The following is a 14962-nucleotide window of genomic DNA, read 5'->3' as shown; positions in this document are numbered from 1 at the left end:
GCTCCTGCCCAAGTTCCGCCTCGAGAGGGCGGCACTCCACCCCGAAAGTATTATTCTATTTTTTTCTAGGTCAAAATGACTTATATACCAGAAGATGGGCACCAGAGGTGGGCTGAGGAGGCCACAACCCACCAGGGGGCCTGGCGCGCCCAGGTGGGTTGTGCCCACCTGGTGACCCCCCTCTGGTAGTTATTGGCTCCAATATTTCTTAAATATTCCATAACAATTCTCCATAAAGTTTCAGCTCATTTGGAGTTGTGCAGAATAGGTGGCCTGACGTAGCTTTTTGAGGTCCTGATTTCCAGCTCCCGGAATTCTCCCTCTTGGTGTGTACCTTACAAATTATGAGAGAAAATGCATTAGAATTACTCCAAAAAGCATTATTATGGATAAAAACACAATAAATAACAGTAAGAAAACATGATGCAAAATGGACGTATTAGTGCCACATGTATGTTGCACTATCATTATCAACTTTGCATCTTTTGGCATCAATATTATGAATATGTGTATCACTATGATCGAGATTCAATAAACCATTCACATTGGGTGTATGACCATAGAAGATTCTATTCATGTAAACAAAATAACAATTATTCTCTGACTTAAATGAATAACTGTATTGCAATAAACATGATCTAATCATATTGATGCTCAACGCAAACACCAAATAACATTTATTTAGGTTCAACACTAATCTCGAAGGTAGAGGGAGTGTGCGATGGTGATCGTATCAACCTTGGAATCAGTTCCAACACACATAGCCACCTCGCCCTTAACTAGTCTCTTTTTATTCTGCAACTCCTGTTTCGAGTTACTAATCTTAGCAACTGAACCGGTATCAAATACCCAGGCGGTACTACAAACACTAGTAAGGTACACATCAACAACATGTATATCAAATATACCTTTGTTCACTTTGCCATCCTTCTTATCCGCCAAGTATTTGGGGCAGTTCCACTTCCAGTGACCATTTCCTTTGAAGTAGAAGCACTCAGCTTCAGGCTTGGGCCCATCTTTGGGATTCTTCATGTGAGCGGCAACTTGCTTGCCATTCTTCTTGAAGTTTGATAACCCACAAGTATAGGGGATCGCAACAGTTTTCGAGAGTAGATTATTCAACCCAAATTTATTGATTCGACACAAGGGGAGCCAAAGAATATTCTTGAGTATTAGCAGCTGAGTTGTCAATTCAACCACACCTGAAAAACTTAATATCTGCAGCAAAGTATTTAGTAGCAAAGTAATATGGTAGTAGCGGTAACGGTGGCAAAGGTAACAGTAGCAGTTTTGTAGCAATCGTAATAGTAGCAGCGGAAAAGTAACTAAGCAAAGATCAATATGTGAAAAGCTCATAGGCAATGGATCAATGATGGATAATTATGTCGGATGGCATTCATGATGCAACGGTTATAACATAAGGTGACACAGACTAGCTCCAATTCATCAATATAATGTAGGCATGTATTCCAAATATAGTCATACGTGCTTATGGAAAAGAACTTGCATGTCATCTTTTGTCGTACCCTCCCGTGGCAGCGGGGTCCTAGTGAAAACTAAGGGATATTAAGGCCTCCTTTTAATAGAGTACCGAACCAAAGCATTAGCACTTAGTGAATGCATGAACTCCTCAAACTACGGTCATCACCGGGAGTGGTCCCAACTATTGTCACTCCGGGGTTGCCGGATCATAACACGTAGTAAGTGACTATAACTTGCAATGCCGGATCAAGAACACAAATATAATCATGAAAACATAATAGGTTCAGATCTGAAATCATGGCACTCGGGCCCTAGTGATAAGCATTAAGCATAGCAAAGTCATAGCAACATCAATCTTAGAACATAGTGGATACTAGGGATCAACCCCTAACAAAACTAACTCGATTACATGGTAAATCTCATCCAACCCATCACCGTCCAGCAAGCCTATGATTGGATTACTCACGCACGGCGGTGAGCATCATGAAATTGGTGATGGAGGATGGTTTATGATGACGATGGTGACGGATTCCTCTCTCCGGAGCCCCGAACGGACTCTAGATGTACCCTCCCGAGGAAGAACGGGGCTTGGCGGCGGCTCCGTATCGTAAAACGCGATGAATCCTTCTCTTTGATTTTTTTTCGCCTCGAAAGTGAATACATGGAGTTGGAGTTGAGGTCAGTGGAGGTCCAGGGGGCCACAAGGTCAGAGGGCGCGCATAGGGGGGTGGGAGCGCCCCCAACCTTGTGTCCAGGGTGTGGGCCCCCTTCTGCTGATTCTTTCGCCAATATTTTTTTATTAATTCCAAAAGTTGTCTCCGTGAAGTTTCAGGTCATTCCGAGGACTTTTTATTCTGCACAAAAATAACACCATGGCAATTCTGCTAAAAACAACGTCAGTCTAGGTTAGTTCCATTCAAATCATGCAAGTTAGAGTCCAAAACAAGGGCAAAAGAGTTTGGAAAAGTAGATACGATGGAGACGTATCAACTCCCTCAAGCTTAACCCATTGCTTGTCCTGAAGCAATTCAGTCGACAAACTAAAAGTGATAAAGAAAAACTTTTACAAACTCTGTTTGATCATGTTGTTGCAAATATGTAAAGCCAACATTCAAGTTTTCAACAAAGATTATGGACTAACCATATTCACAATAACGTTTAGGTCTCACATTTACTCATATCAATGGCATAACCAACTATCGAGCAATAATAATAAATCTCGGATGACCACACTTTCTCAAAACAATCATGATATGATATAATAAGATGGTATCTCGCTAGCCCTTTCTGAGACCGCAAAACATAAATGCAGAGCACCTCTGAAGATCAAGGACTGACTAGACATTGTAATTCATGGTAAAAGAGATCTAGTCACAGTCATACTCAATATAAATTAATAACAATGCATACAAATGACAGTGGTGCTCTCTAACTGGTGCTTTTTATAAGAGGATGATGACTCAGCAATAAAAGTAAATAGATAGGCCCTTCGCAGAGGGAAGCAGGGATTTGCAGAGGTGCCAGAGCTCAAGTTTTGAAATAGAGAGATAAATAATATTTTGAGCGGTATGCTTTCATTATCAACATAGAAACTAAGAGATCTCGGTATCTTTGATGCTACATACATTATAGGCGGTTCCCAAAGAGAATGGTAAAGTTTATACTCCCCCACCACCAACAAGCACACTTCATGGCTGGTCCGAAACAATGGGTACCGTCCAACTAATAACAATCCTGGGGGAGTCTTGTTTGCAATTATTTTGATTTGATTTGCTTCGAGCATGGGACTGGGCATCCCGGTTACCAGCCAATTTCTCATGAGCGATGAGCGGAGTCCACTCATCGTGAGAATAACCCACCTTGCATGGAAGATATTGACAGCCCTAGTTGATACATGAGCGATTCGAGCATACAAAACAGAATTTCATTTGAAGGTTTATAGTTTGCAACTTGCAGATTTACTTGGAACGGAAGGTAAATACCGCATATAGGAAGGTATGGTGGACTCATATGGAACATCTTGGTGTTTATAGAAGTGGATGCACAAGCAGTATTCCCGCTTAGTACGAGTGAAGGCTAGAAAGAGACTGGGAAGCGACCAACTAGAGAGCGATAGCAGTCATAAACATGCATTGAGATTAACCAACATTGAATGCAAGCATGAGTAGGATACAAATCACCATGAACATAAATATCATAGAGGCTATGTTGATTTTGTTTCAACTACATGCGTGAACATGTGCCAAGTCAAGCCACACGAATCATTCAAAGGAGGATACCATCCTATCATACTACATCACAACCATTTTAATTTCCATGTTGGCACGCAAGGTAAACCATTATAAGCTCCTAGCTAATTAAGCATGGCATGAGTAACTAAGATCTCTAATTGTTATTGCAAACATGTTTCATTCATAATATGCTGAATCAGGAACGATGAACTAATCATATTTACAAAAACAAGATGGGTCGAGTTCATACCAGCTTTTCCTCATCTCAATCATTTCATCATATATCGTCATTATTGCCTTTCACTTGCACGACCGAATGGTGTGGATAATAATAATAGTGCACGTGCATTGGACTAAGCTGGAATCTGCAAACATTTATTCTAGGAGAAGACAAGGTAATATGGGCTCTTTGTTAGATCAACAATAATGCATATGAGAGCCACTCAACATTTTCAATGTGGTCTTCTCCTCTCGACCCCCAAAGGAAAGTAAAGAATTTCAAAGAAACACACTGAAATATTTTTGGAGTTTTTGTTTTTCTGAAGGAAGAGAAACAAGAACGAGAAAAACTATTTACACGGCAAAACTCCCAACAAGCAAAAGAAGAACGAGAAATCTTTTTGGGGTCTCTTTTAATACTACAACTAAGCATGCATAGAAAGTAAGCTAACTACTATTTTTTTTAATTTTTCTTAAGGTTTTTCAAACACACAAGAAGAAAGCGAGAAAAACAAATAAACTAACATGGATAATACAATGAAAAAGTATGAGCACCGATAACAAGAATGAGTGTGTGAGCATGAATATAATGTCGGTGAGAAATACGTACTCCCCCAAGCTTAGGCTTTTGGCCTAAGTTGGTCTACGCCCATAGCTGGCCTGGTGGATATCCAAAGTTGTAGTCGGGGTTGTACTGAGACGGGTCGGCCACTGCCTGAAGGGCTGTAGCATGGAGCCGAGCAGCTTCTGCTGCTCTCTCATACTCATCCGCCTCCTCTCTAGTTATAAAATATCGTCCCTTTGCCTGAAAGTTAAAGAAAGTAGGAGCAGGAAGAGTAACAAGGACGACATTTTGTATGTACTCATAGAATTCATCCTTGAAACCTGCACGTTCCGTAAATTCATCCGACGGCCATTTACATGGCTTCACTTGGTGGTTCAGGGTCCAGTTCGCATATCGCACGCTTCGGTGCTTGTTTTCTTGAAGAACCACCTTGGTACATTCTCCAAGACATTTTTCTTTGTCTGAATTTTTTTGAAATTTTTAGTGACTCAAAATAAAAGTGAATCAGACTCAACAAAATTGATAGCAACTACTCCTACAAGTGCCTAGAAGCTATATCATGCATCAAAACTACTTTGGACCATACAAATTTGACATGCAAGTTCAAGAACAAGGTCACCACAGTAGCAAAAATTTGCAATGAATAAAGCACTAGAACAAAAACTAATTGGACCATTGGAGGAGTCACATACCGAAGAACAATCCCCCAAAGCAGTTTTGTGAATGGAGCTTTGAGCAAGGAGATCGAAAATGGCAGCAAGATGAGCAAGAACACGAGTTTGAGCTATGGAGTGATTTTTCTGGAGGAAGAAGGAGTGGATGGGTGCTGGAATAAGTGGAGGGGGCCACGTGGGGCCCACAAGGTCAGGGGCGCGCCCGGGGGGGGGGGGGGGGTGGGCGCGCCCTCCACCCTTGTGGCCAGCTGGTGAGGCCCCCTGGTGTGTTCTTTTCACCAGAAATTCTAAAATATTGTAAAAATAATCATACTAAATTTTCAGGGCATTTGGAGAACTTTTATTTTCGAGACATTTTTTTATTGCACGGATAATTCAGATAACAGACAGAAAATGCTATTTTTACTTTATTTAATCTAAATAACATAAAGTAAAAGATGGGTATAGAGAGTTTGTGCTTCTAGATTCATCCATCTTTATCACCAGATTGATCCGTTAACAAGGTTGATCACTAGGTTCATGTTTACCACCAGATTGTGTCTCAGCATCAGAAATAGAAATATCATTGGGATTCTCATGTGTGCCTATAGCAGATTCACTAGCATGCAAAGTCCTATCCGTTTTCTTTTTCTTTTTAGTACTAGGACTAGGTGCATCAGAATTAATTCTTTGAGAACCTTGCTGAATTCTCTTAGGATGACCCTCATGATACAAAGGTTCCTGGGTCATTTTACCACCTCTAGTCAAAAGCCTAACAGCATTATCATTATTCTTACTATTCAACTCATTAAGCAAATCATCTTGTGCCTTAAGTACTTGTTCTACTTGAGTTGTAACCATGGACGCATGTTTACTAATAAGCTTAAGATCATTAATAGTTCTACTCATATAATCACCCAAGTCGTCAAGCATGTAAGCATTACGTTTCAATTGTCTACTAACATAAGCGTTGAAATTTTCTTGTTTAACAATAAAATTATCAAACTCATCCAAGCGTTGACTAGCAGACTTATTACAAGGAATATCACCTTCATCAAATATACGGAGAGAGTTTACCTCTACTACCCGTGTCGGGTTATCAAGACCATGTATTTCTTCAATAGGTGGTAGATTCTTAACATCTTCAACTTTAATACCTTTTTCTTTCATAGATTTCTTTGCCTCTTGCATATCTTCTGGAAATAGAATACCCCTTTTCTTCGGAGTTGGCTTCGGAGTTGGTTCAGGAAGTGTCCAATCATTTTCATTACTCAATATATTGTTAAATAACAATTCAGCTTGCTCAACAGTTCTTTCCCTGAAAACACAACCAGCACAACTATCTAGGTGATCTTTGGAAGCATCAGTTAGTCCATTATAAAAGATATCAAGTATTTCATTTTTCTTGAGAGGATGATCAGGCAAAGCATTAAGTAATTGGAGAAGCCTACCCCAAGCTTGTGGGAGACTCTCTTCTTCAATTTGCACAAAATTAAATATTTCCCTTAAAGCAGCTTGTTTCTTATGAGCGGGGAAATATTTTGCAGCAAAGTGATAAATCATATCCTGGGGATTACACACACAACCAGGAGCAAGAGAATTAAACCATATCTTACCATCACCCTTTATGAGAAAGAAAATAATTTGAGGATATAGTAATAGCGAATATTTTCCTCATGAGCAAATAGGGTGGCTATGTCATTCAATTTAGTAAGATGTGCCACAACAGTTTCAGATTCATAACCATGAAAATGATCGGATTCAACCAAAGTAATTAACTCAGGATCGACAGAGAATTCATAATCCTTATCAGTAACAAAGATAGGTGAAGTAGCAAAAGCAGGATCACATTTCATTCTAGCATTCAAAGATTTTTCTTTCAGCTTAGCTAACAATTTCTTAAGATCCTCTCTATCATTGCAAGCAAAGAAGTCTCTAGCAGTTTCTTCATCCATAACATAACCCTCAGGCACAACAGGTAATTCATATCTAGGGGGAGAATCATAATCATCAGTTTCAATAATATCATCAGTTTCAGTAGTTTCATTCTCTCTAACCCTAGCAAGTTGTTCATCCAGAAATTCACCTAGTGGCACAGTATTATCAAGCACAGAAGTAGTTTTATCATAAGCATCATGCATAGCAGAAGTGGCATCATCAATAACATGCGACATATCAGGATTACTAGCAGGTGGTGGTGTCGCAAACTTACTCAAAACAGAAGGAGAATCTAGTGCAGAGCTAGATGGCAATTCCTTACCTCCCCTCGTAGTAGAGGGGTAGATCTTGGTTTTTGGATCTTTCGGATTCCTCATAGTGATCAACAAATATAAATCCAAAGTGACTCAGAGAATAGAGCTATGCTCCCCGGCAACGGAGCCAGAAAAAGGTCTTGATAACCCACAAGTATAGGGGATCACAATAGTTTTCGAGGGTAGAGTATTCATCCCAAATTTATTGATTAGACACAAGGGGAGCCAAAGAATATTCTTGAGTATTAGCAGCTGAGTTGTCAATTCAACCACACCTGAAAGACTTAATATCTGCAGCAAAGTAATATGGTAGTAGCGGTAACGGTGGCAAAGGTAACAATAGCAGTTTTGTAGCAATCGTAATAGTAGCAACGGAAAAGTAACCAAGCAAATATCAATATGTGAAAAGCTTGTAGGCAATGGATCAATGATGGATAATTATGTCGGATGGCATTCATCATGCAACGGTTATAACATAAGGTGACACAGAACTAGCTCCAATTCATCAATATAATGTAGGCATGTATTACAAATTTTGCGATTTTTACATCTGTGCCCCTGGTTCCTTAGCTCTACTCATTCATCCCCGCGCTCTTAACTTTTGCTCAATTTTCCCCACTCCCTTGCCAGAAACCCTCATAACTGGGCACAACGGACGTTGCCGTCGGGTCAAAGGCTTGGCCGTTAATTCTAACTAGTGGGGCCATGCTGGACTGTGTCGTCCGTTCGACCTGACAAGTGGGGCCGCGTTGGGTGGTGTCGCTATTCGACCATTGGGCCGTCCCTTGCATTGAACGTCTGCGTGCGCCGCCAGGACAGAAGCCTGCTATGCATGCACCCAGCAAACCCTGCCTGCATGCGTCGATCGAGCCTGCATGCGCTGATGCCACGATCCCAGGATGTGCCGACCGAGCCTGCATGCGCCGATGCGTCCACCACGATGCACTGACCGAGCAGCTTTCTTGCACGCCAGCCGCCACGGATGCAGCGATGGTCAGTGTCGTTGGTTCCTCTCTTCTAGCTATTTGGCTACATATTTGTGGCTTGTGTAAAAAAAGAGTCACTCCCATGCTTAGTTGTACTCATTCATCCCTACTAACAAAGCTTGCTTGCATGCACTAGGTGGTTACTAACAAGGGAACCCTACTAACACGCCGAGCTCTCTAAGAAAATAATCAACAAATATGTAGTCCCAATATGTAGATAGGGCCAACAAGCCCATAGCACGATCACATAGCTCAAACTAGGAAGAACTTAATAATAGAATAGATAGAGAACTTAATTATAGAATTTAAGAAAAGGGCCAACAAACCCATAGCAACTCCAACATAGTTCAATTACAACTTAACATAACATCGACTAAAAATAGATAGAGGGTTTGGAAACCTAGCCCCCGCCTTCTCCACCTCACTCCTCCTCCGGGCGCCCTTTTCACTGCTCCTCCGGGGCATTGTCGATGGGGTACGGAAGAGTGTGCATGCGCTCGCAGTGGGGAAGATGTTGTTGTACTCTGTGAACCTGTTGTGGGTGGTGAAAGCGATGAACTCAGAGCCACACCAAAACACCCGGCCGAGGAGGTAGAAGGCGTCGAATGTGTTGGTGAATTAGGCAAGGAGAGCAACCACCACCCGGTTTTGGATGACCTCCTCGACGCGGAACATCGTTGGAGATCCCCTCGGGAGGTGGTGGTAGCCAGACGCGAGGAAGAAACTCGGTGAAGTTCCTTGCGGTCCTCAGCCTTGATATCGCCCACACATGTAGTGTGCGATCAACGTACACACCGGTAGGGTAGAGCCTCTCCGGCACGGTGGGTGGGAAGCAGTAGGTTGGTCCGGTGTACTGCATGGCTGAGGGATGTGCAGAAGACGGAGAAGGGGTCGAAGAGAAAGAAGGGCAGATGGCCGAGGGATGGCAGAGGCAGAGGGTGGCTTAAATAGCCGTAGTGCTACGTGTTATTTGGTCGTGGCAATAACGGGGTCAAATGTGAAGTTAGTAGCCCATTTTCAAACCCACCGCAGCATCGGGAGTGTACACGCGTGGGAAACGGTGGTTTGAAAAGAAGAAGAAAAAGAAGCTAATTGCACGCGTGGGAATTCGTGGTCATATATATTATATGAACAAAAAGCAACAATTTTTGAATAGTTTGTGGCCATTTTGCAATGTCAATTGATTTCAAACGATGCAAAAATATAGGGCCAGCACGTTCACAAAAAACAGAGCAAACGATGCAAAAGAAAAACGACGCAATTCGACGGCCCAACCAGAGCTTGGTTTCCTTTTGGGCCCAATAACAACGTTTTTTTTTCACGGAGTCAGTGCTGGGCGAGCAGCCGAGCACAACCAATAGGATCGCCTCTCGCGGATCGCCCCACGATCCAACGATGCGGAGCCGTCCTTGTGATCCAACGGTGCGGAGCCTGCACACAGCCAGCCCACCTAGTTCCTTCTAGAAGGCCAGATCTGAGGGCTGTCGCTTGGCGCGAGGGTATGATCGGACGGCTGACGTTGGGAGCTAGGGTTAGGCGAAACCCCACGGGGTTTAGAGGGGTTTTGAGCTGGTCAACGGGGTTTCAAAGGCTTTGACTAAGCACAACTAATTTAAAAAAAATCAAAAAATATGAAACCTTCACCGTTCATCGTTTATAAGACAAACTAACGAGGAAAAATACTAAACTTGGTCTATGGTCATTTTCATAAAAAACCCTAGCTGGCACGATCGAGGTCAAATGAGCACCATTAATTTTTTAAAAATAAAAAAAAAACCTGCGCACAATGTTGTCTTATGTGACATGTTACCAACCAAAAATCATAAACTTGGTCTATGGTCATTTTCATGAGAAAACTTTCACACATATGAGCTATCATGTACATGATTTCATAGAGTTCAAGGAGAAGAGGTGGTGTTACCTTCTGTTTTTGAAAAATTAAAAAAAAATCAAAAAAATCACTAAAGCTTTATTTTAAAGTGAATAAGAAGGATCTGAAGTTAGTTTTCCATTTTCATATTTCAAAATGTGTTTTTAATAGTTTTTATATTAAAGCGTATGTTTTCAAAAGAAAATGTAAAAATATGAAGATTAATTCAAAAAATAGTGAGACTTCAAAAGACTATGGAAAGTGAATATGTGTTAATAAAAAACATTTGGCTTTAGAGTAGGTTCAAAAAAACTTGATTACAAATGGGCAGTTTACCCTAGTCTGGGAGCTCATTTGGAGCACATTTTCTCAAATTCAAATTTATTTGACCTCCTCTAAATCACTTCAAATTTTGCACACATGATCTCCTACACAAACATAGATAGTTTGCCAAGGTTTTACTTGTTTTTGCATTTTCTTGAATTTGTACTGTCCAGGTTTGCCAAGGTTTACATGATCTCATTTGGAGCATGCATTTGATTTCCTACACAACATGTGTGATCATTGTAGCACCTAAGATCATAGTTCACAACATCTCAACAGAACTAACCATAGATTCAAGACAGACAAATATACCACATGCAAATTTACGGACAAACAAATATAGATAGCAACCAGATTACTAGCATAACCAACGAGAGATTCAGTTCAACAAACCATAACCAACGAGATTCAGTTCAACAAACGAAAAGTAACCCAACAGTTCAACAAACCAAACCAAAAGTAACACAGCATCACATCAAGCCGGAGTCAGGGCCTTCGCGAGGGCGGCATGCTGCCCCGTGATCATGTAGTCCTCCCCGCGAATCGCCACATCCTTAGTATGAGACAGAAGGTGATCGATGCGGCCATCCCTTGGCTTTGGCTTGGTGGTGTAGTAGGGGCAGTGCCACTTCTTGAACTTGCGGTTGTAGAAGGAAGCAACTCCCTTGGCCTTGATCTTCTCCACCTCCTTGGCTGTGAAGGACGCGACGTTACCCTTGTACACATCATCTCCAGAATCATACAACACACATGAATGAATTGCATTAATACATTATAGATTCATATACACCATGTCAAAGGAACTAAATGAACAAGGGATATGCTTACCTCATATTCAGAATCGTCACTAAACGCCCCTCGTACGGGTCATAGTCGGCCAGCTTCCTCTTTCTCCCCCCAACCATCATCCTCCTGAATATACAATTACATCCATCACTAGTAGCCAATTGAAAATTTAGATATGCACACATGACACATTGATCATAGGGCTAATATACTCCCAATATCAGAAATGTTTTAGAAGTGGGTTTTTTTAATTTCTGTGCCCCTTAGCTCTATGCATTCAAAAACCACATCCATCATTAGTATATCAATGTATTAGATTTGTACACACATAGATCAAAAACCCCAATATGACATTCAAATAACACATTGATCATTGGTCATGCACACACAATGAAGAACAGAGCTAATATAGCTACATATTGTGGAAAAATTTATATACTAATGAATCAAATAACTTCTTAATCAATGGATTCCATTTGGGCATATGACATTCAAAACCCCAATCTGAGTAGCATTCAAAAACAAATCTAACAGGGACCCAATCTAAGGCAACGAATCTGAGTAGCATTAAAAACCCCAATCTGTGAGCACTAAAAACAAATCTAATAAGCATCATAGCATTAAAAACCCCAATCTGTTCACAACATCTAGCATTTTTGCAATGAATTTATCCAAATCTAAAAGCCCCAATCATTGCAGCACCTAAAATCATAGTTCACAACATCTAGCTAGCATTTTTGCAATGAATTTATCCAACAAACCCTAGTCCAAAAACCCCCCATCCCCCCAACCCATACAAAAAACCCCGGCCCATCCGTCAAACCAACTACTCTAACAATCTGAACTACTGTATGAATCACAATCTAACCAATGCAACTAGGGAGCAACTAACTCTACAAGCTAAGCAAGTGCAAATACCTGCTCCTCCACGGCAGGCGGCGCAAAGGGGGCATCGGGATGGACTGCGCCGCTCGACGCTGTCACCTTCTGCAGCGATGAGGCGGAGCTCGCCACATCCGCAGCGGTTGCGAGTTTCCACGCACCGCCATGGACGCCGCCGACATCCGCGGTCACCGCGCCCTGACCCTGCAGCCCCACCACATCTCTGGCCGCTGCGCCGGCGTCTCCACGAGCGTCAGCCATCTGACAGATGGAGGTGATGAAGGTGACGAAGAGGATGCGGTGGGGGAGAGCGAGACGGTGCGGTGGAGGCAGTGGAGGAGAGCGAGACGACGCCGGTGGGGGAGAGGAAGATGATGCGGCAGCTAGGGGATTTGGAGGAAAATGGCGGGGGCGATGGAGGTGGTTGCCCTCTTTATATGATGGGACGTTTCGGGCATGTCCATGGACACGTGCTACCCCACGACCGCGGTCTTGCATGCGCCCACGTATACGCGGCCCCACTCGTCAGCTAATGGTCAAAGGCATTGACCCGACGGCAACGTCCGTTATAACATGTTCTGAGGGTTTCGGGAAAGGGAGTGGGGAAAAGTGAGCAAAAGTTAATAGAGTGGGGATGAATGAGTAGAGCTAAGGAACCAGGGGCACATAAATAAAAATCCCTACCAATTTAGTCATACGTGCTTATGGAAAAGAACTTGCACGACATCTTTTGTCCTACCCTCCCGTGGCAGCGGGGTCCTAGTGAAAACTAAGGGATATTAAGGCCTCCTTTTAATAGAGTACCAGACCAAAGCATTAGCACTTGGTGAATACATGAACTCCTCAAACAACGGTCATCACCGGGAGTGGTCCCGACTATTGTCACTCCCGGGTTGCCGGATCATAACATGTAGTAAGTGACTATAACTTGCAATATCATATCAAGAACACAAATATAATTGTGAAAACATAATAGGTTTAGATCTGAAATCATGGCACTCGGGCCCTAGTGACAAGCATTAAGCATAGCAAAGTCATAGCAACATCAATCTTAGAACATAGTGGATAATAGGGATCAAACCCTAACAAAACTAACTCGATTACATGATAAATCTCATCCAACCCATCACCGTCCGGCAAGCCTACGATGGGATTACTCATGCATGGTGGTGAGCATCATGAAATTGGTGATGGTGGATGGTTGATGACGACGATGGTGACGGATTCCCCTCTCCGGAGCCCCGAACGGACTCTAGATCTGCTCTCCCGAGGAAGAACATGGCTTGGCGGCGGCTCCGTATCGTAAAACGCGATGAATCCTTCTCTCTGATTTTGTTCTCCTTGAAATTGAATATATGGAGTTGGAGTTGAGGTCGGTGGAGGTCCAGGGGGCCCACAAGGTCAGAGGGCGCGCCCCCACCCTTGGGACCAGGGTGTGGGCCCCCTTCTGCTGATTCTTTCGCCAATTTTTTTATTAATTCCAAAAGTTGTCTCCGTGAAGTTTCATGTCATTCGGAGAACTTTTTATTCTGCACAAAAAATAACACCATGGCAATTCTGCTGAAAACAGCGTTAGTCCGGGTTAGTTCCATTCAAATCATGCAAGTTAGAGTCCAAAGCAAGGGCAAAAGAGTTTGGAAAAGTAGATACGATGGAGATGTATCAAATTTCCCTTTCTTTCCCTTGCCCTTTTTCTTGAAACTAGTGGTCTTATTAACCATCAACACTTGATGCTCTTTCTTTGATTTCTACCTCCGCTGATTTCAGGATTGCGAAGAGCTCGGGAATCATTTTCGTCATTCCTTGCATATTATAGTTCATCATGAAGCTCTAGTAGCTTGGTGATAGTGACTAGAGAATTTTGCCAGTCAGTATCTTACCCGGAAGGTTAACTCCCACTTGATTCAAGCGATTGTAGTACCCAGACATTCTGAGCATATGCTCACTGGCTGAGCTATTCTCCTCCATCTTGTAGGTAAAGTATTTGTCAGAGGTATCATACCTCTCAACACGGGCATGAGCCTGAAATACCAACTTCAGCTCTTGGAACATCTCATATGTTCCATGGCATTCAAAACTTCTTTTGATCCCCGATTCTAAGCCGTAAAGCATGGTGCACTAAACTATCAAGTACTCATCAGATCAAGCTTTGCCAAACGTTCATAACGTCTGCATCAGCTCCTGCAATAGGTCTGTCACCTAGTGGTGCATCAAGGACATAATTCTTCTGTGCAGCAATGAGGATAATTCTCAGATCACAGACTCAACCCGCATTATTGCTACCATCATCTTTCAACTTAGTTTTCTCTAGGAACATATAAAAATAGGGAAGCTATATCGCGAGCTATTGATCTACAACATAGATACGCAAAAACTATTAAGACAAAGTTCATGATAATGAAGTTCAATTAATCAAATTACCAATGAACACCCACTTAAATTAACATCCCTCAAGTTATCTAAGTGATACATGATCCAAATCAACTAACCCATGTCCGATCATCACGTGAGATGGGGTAGTCATCAATGGTGAACATCTCTTTGTTGATCATATCTACTATATGACTCACGTTCGACCTTTCGGTCTCCAGTGTTCTGAGACCATGTCTGTACATGCTAGGCTCGTCAAGCTTAACCCAAGTATTCTGCGTGTGCAAAACTGGCCTACACCTGTGTGTGTGAACGTAGAGTCTATGTCGGATGGGGGGTTTC

Source organism: Aegilops tauschii, chromosome 4, assembly GCF_002575655.3.
Source record: "Aegilops tauschii subsp. strangulata cultivar AL8/78 chromosome 4, Aet v6.0, whole genome shotgun sequence".
Taxonomy (NCBI): Eukaryota; Viridiplantae; Streptophyta; class Magnoliopsida; order Poales; family Poaceae; genus Aegilops; species Aegilops tauschii.
This window is presented reverse-complemented; position numbering follows the sequence as displayed.